The sequence below is a fragment of the Prunus avium genome, chromosome 3 (genome assembly GCF_965620075.1).
Source record: "Prunus avium chromosome 3, drPruAviu1.hap1.1, whole genome shotgun sequence".
Lineage (NCBI taxonomy): Eukaryota > Viridiplantae > Streptophyta > Magnoliopsida > Rosales > Rosaceae > Prunus > Prunus avium.
In genome coordinates, this window is record NC_142286.1 from 23,884,046 (window position 1) to 23,888,840 (window position 4,795).

Below are 4,795 nucleotides of genomic sequence, written 5' to 3' on the forward strand. Positions count from 1 at the left end.
TCGGATTTCTGAGAATCTGATTTGGCCTTAGGAGCAGATTGAGAAGTTTTGAGTTGTTCTCCTTCCGTGGCCATGGTCTCCTCCTCTTCATTTTCTACAATCACAACATCATTTGAAAGATTAGAATCATCTTTATTATCAATGATCTTACCTGATCTGAGCACATGAATGGCCTTGGCTTCTGGGTTCTTTGGATTGATCTCAGTTTGGCTTGGCCATTTCCCAGGCACTCTTTGAGTTATTTCAGCAGCTATTTGGCCTAATTGGACTTCCAATTTGGAGATGGCAGCTTGTGTAGTTTGCTGAAAATTGGATTGGTTGATTGCCATCTGCTTCACTATATCTTCCAATGATGATGATGATTGTTGTGGCCTTTGGAATGAAGGGGGATTTGCTTGATTCTGGGTATTTCTCCATGAAAAGTTTGGATGATTCCTCCAACCTGGATTATAACTTTGAGAGTATGGATCATTTCTTGGACCTTGGTTGTAGGAATTTACCAACTTAGCTTGCTCTTGCACAAATTCTGGATATCCAGCCCCAAGTGGACAAGCTGTGGTAGCATGGTCATGAGATTCACAAATGCTACACACTTCCTTCGGAGGGCTTCTTGAGTTTAATGCAAGAAGAGCATCTAGCTTTTGTTCCAGTTTTGAAATCTGCACACTAGAAGCATCATTAGAACCACTAATAACACGTTTACCTCTTGTATCCGTATGTTGGGTCTCCATTGCTATCTCCTCAAAGAGTTCGTACGTTTCTTCTGGAGTTTTGGTTTTAAAAGAACCACCTGCAAAATTGGTGACTATATTATGACTAGAAGGGGTTAGTCCTTTATAAAACATACGCATTTGAAGCTTCAATGGAATCCCATGATGAGGACATTGGTTGAGCAACCCATTGAATTTCTCCCATGCTTCACAAAACGATTCATCATCTTGCTGTGCAAATAACAAGATCTTGTCCCTAAGCATGTCGGTCTTTTGCGTGGAGAAGTATTTTTCCAGGAACTTCTTTTGAATGGCAGACCATGTAGTGAGTGAACCAGGCTTCAAAGAATTCAACCAATACTTCGCCTTATCCTTTAAAGTGTATGGAAACACTCTCATTCGAAGTTGATCTTCTGTCACACCTGTCAAGGGAAAAGAACTCACAACATTAAAAATATCCTTTATATGAGTCAATGGATCTTCATTAGGTAAACCATAAAAGGAAGGCAGCATATTAAGATGAGAAGATTTAAGCTCATAATTTCGAGCTACAGTGGGCAGCAAAATGCTTGAAGGAGATGCTGGAATTGTTGGGATATCAAGTTCTCCCATGAACTCAATGGCAGCCATCATTTCTTCTTCTTCTTGGTCTGAACTTGCTTCCGAATTTGAAAGTGAAGAACCGGGAAGTTCAGTGTGGAGAGCAAGACTTGTAAATGTAGCAAGAGCTTGCTCTTTTGCAGTTGACAACTCCCTTTCTAGACGATTCTGAATTTCAGAGGTCACTCGTCTGGGTTGCAATGATGGTCCTGCGTTCAAAGATCTAGAACGTTGGAACGAAGACCTCACTTGTTCAAGTAATGGATTTTTAGACATAAACTACCTGAAACAGAAAATTAGATTAATTAGAAACACTAAAAAGAATAGGGTAACCTTGGGCACATAACTAGGGAAGAACTTTCGTTCAGTCCCCGGCAACGGCGCCAAAATTTGTTGTTAATATTATGTTAACTCGCAATTGTACGGGGCAATTAGTAGTATAGCAAGACAAGTACGAGGTCGTACCCACGAAGACTGAGAAGTTAAAACTAGTTATGTACTTAGATTACCAAATTCAAGAAAGTAGGAGGTTATGTCTAAAACAGAATTTAAAACAAGAGTGGTTGTGATTGTTGAACAAAAGAAGCAAAATGAAATTGCAAACAAAAACAAGTAAACAAATGTAACAAAGAGTGGTTTTAAGAGTTGGAAAACAGATTTTGAGACTAGGGCATTCGAATCACCATAACAATTCAATTCTGGGTTATAAAGATTCAAGTAACAAGTCTAATTCAGATTCAAAGATTGATTCTAGCTAAAGTATGATTAGGCCATGGTGTTTGGTCCTAACCTTGTGTTCCTAATTCCCTAATTTGATCATTTGTTGTCTAACCTAAAATTAAGCATTAGGAACCCATTAAGCATAGAAGAACATTTTAAACAACCAAGTATGTATCTAATCCCTGTTGTCGAATGTCCATACATACTCTTCCTATTCATAGTTCAATTCGAATTAAAGCATGGTGTATACTCTTAATTCAAACCAAGATAGTTAACAAACAAGTTCTAATGGTGATCAATCATTCAAACAAGCATGTTAACTTATAAGCATAATGAATAAGAACATGAATCATGAATCAAACTTGAAACTCCAAACTTATAAACCCAGAATATTCATGTTAGGTTACATCGAAGCCCTAGTTATGGATTTAGCTACTCATAATGGAAAAGAGACTTGAACAGAAATGAGAAAACATAATGAATACAATAAGAGTAGAAAAACCCTTTTTCTGAAGTTCTTGTGGTGTCCAAGGCTTCTCCAAGTGCTTCTCCACTTCTAATGCTTCTCCAAGAGCTTCCCCACTTCTAGAAAGATGTATGAAGGATATGGAGGTGATTTGGGATGAGTTTGAGTGAGTGGTGATGGCTAAGGAAGATGAAATTCGTAGGGAAATGGAAGAGAGGTTTGCTGGAGTTGTTTTGGTGATTGTTGGAGTGTTTGGGATTTTGAGAGTGTTTGAGGATGGTTGGAGTGAATTGTGGGGGTTGTGAATCTCAGGATTTGTTGTGTCTTGAATGTGGAATGGATGTGGTATTTATAGGGAGAGGGGAGTGACAAATCTGAATTCAATATGGCTAATGCATACAACACTTGCATTATAAAAGATGAATTGGTTGATGCACTTCACTAATGCATACAACACTTGCATTATAAAATCTGAATTGGTTGATGCACTTCACCAATAGATCCCACCAGCAGCCCTAGCTCATCTTCATGTCACCATGACCAAGCTTCCAACCAGAAATGATAGCTCATACCTAGCTCACCATGACCAAGCATCCAACCAGCACATGCTGAGGTCAGCATAACCAGCAACTTCAAGGGCTTACAACTTGGGCTTCTCTTAATCAAATTAGGACTTTAAGCACTCGAAATTGAAGTTCAGAATGTCTTCTTTCCAGCCATATGTCATTTGGGCCAATCCAAGGTCGGAGGAGGAAGTTAAGGCCAAAACAAATTGCTAACTCATTTTGCGCGCTGATAAAATCCATCCTGAGCATGGCTCTGTGTTTGCTAGGTAACAGACTCCATATTTATCCAATGGGGCTGAATTTTGGATATGTTATAGTACACACCCATTGGAACAACTTTCATGAAGAATGCTGCCTCATCCGAGCTATGTAGGTTGCTGAAACAAAGCTTGCAATATGACCTACGGAACTGGACTGGCAGGGGGCTGTAGCCAAAATGAGTTTGTCTTTTAAGCTCTTCTTCCATTCATCCAAATTAGGCCTTAACATGCTTGAATTGCATGAATTATGCTCTCTTGCTCTATTGGCATACAAAACACACAAAGGGAGGGAAATAACTTAGAATTATAGGAACTAAGCAAAAGAAGTAAGTAAATTGGGCATGTATATGTATGAAATTATGAGCTTAACACACCCCCAAACTTAGATTTTGCTAGTCCTCGAGCAAAACAAAAGAGAAACAAAGATAAAAACAAAACAAGAAGTTAACTAGACCACTTTCGTAGGTAACTCGATTGCATTGAGCGTATGCAACAAGCCTTTAAACCTCTAGGCATCCCTAGTAGGAGGAGTTGTGTCTACTGAGGGTTTAACAGATACGATACCCACAAACGTTTTTCTAACTCTACAAAACAAAATGGTTAGAAAAACAACTTTGAAATCAACTAATGAAAATGAAAGAAAGTTTTAGTCATACCTCCAACACCATAGAGTTGCCAAGATAGGTCATCAATCAGTGTGTACAAGTGGAAGCTATAGCTCAAAGGCACACAGTTTCAAAGCAAGCACACTCAAACCTTGAATAGAGAACATGCTTCGACTCTAATTCTCACAGATAACACTCAATCACTCAGAACCTATGTTTTAATTCTCTCAAGAAAGCATAAGTGAGTGTATGAAATAGAAGCACAAATTTGGTTAGATCTCATGAAAGGAATTAAATATGGTGGGAGGGGTCATTTGGTGAGTTTTGGGGGAAATCCAATCGCTAGAAGTATGGAATACACCAACCACTCCAATTAGTAACGAACTGCCGTTGAACTTGAATTGTCCAATTTCTCACACCTGTTAATTTCGGATCGAGCCCCAAACTTGGGCAACATCATAATATGGTGGGAGTTGTCATTTGGTGAGTTTTGAGTGAATTAAAATCGCTAGAAGTATGGAATACACCAACCACTCCAGTTAGGAACGAACTGCCGTTGAACTTGAATTGTGCAATTTGGAACACCTTTTGATTTCGGATCGTGCCCAAAACTTGGGCAACACGATAATATGGGGGGTGGAGTCATTTGGTGAGTTTTGAGTGAAATCCAATCGCTAGAAGTATGGAATACACCAACCACTCCAATTAGGAACGAACTGCCGTTGAACTTGAATTGTCCAGTTTGGTGAGTTTTGGGAGGAGTCATTTGGTGAGTTTTGAGTGAAATCCAATCGCTAGAAGTATGGAATACACCAACCACTCCAATTTGGAACGAAATGCCGTTGAACTTGAATTGTCCAATTTCTCA

General features: G+C 39.1%; 1 non-coding gene across 1 annotated transcript; it reads left to right on the forward strand.

The window, feature by feature from the left end:
- Nucleotides 1-867: 867 nt before the first annotated feature.
- LOC148295764 (small nucleolar RNA R71) lies at nucleotides 868-974 on the forward strand. Its single transcript, XR_015834864.1, has one exon. It is a non-coding gene; the product is annotated as a small nucleolar RNA R71 (small nucleolar RNA).
- The last annotated feature ends 3,821 nt before the right edge of the window (nucleotides 975-4,795 follow it).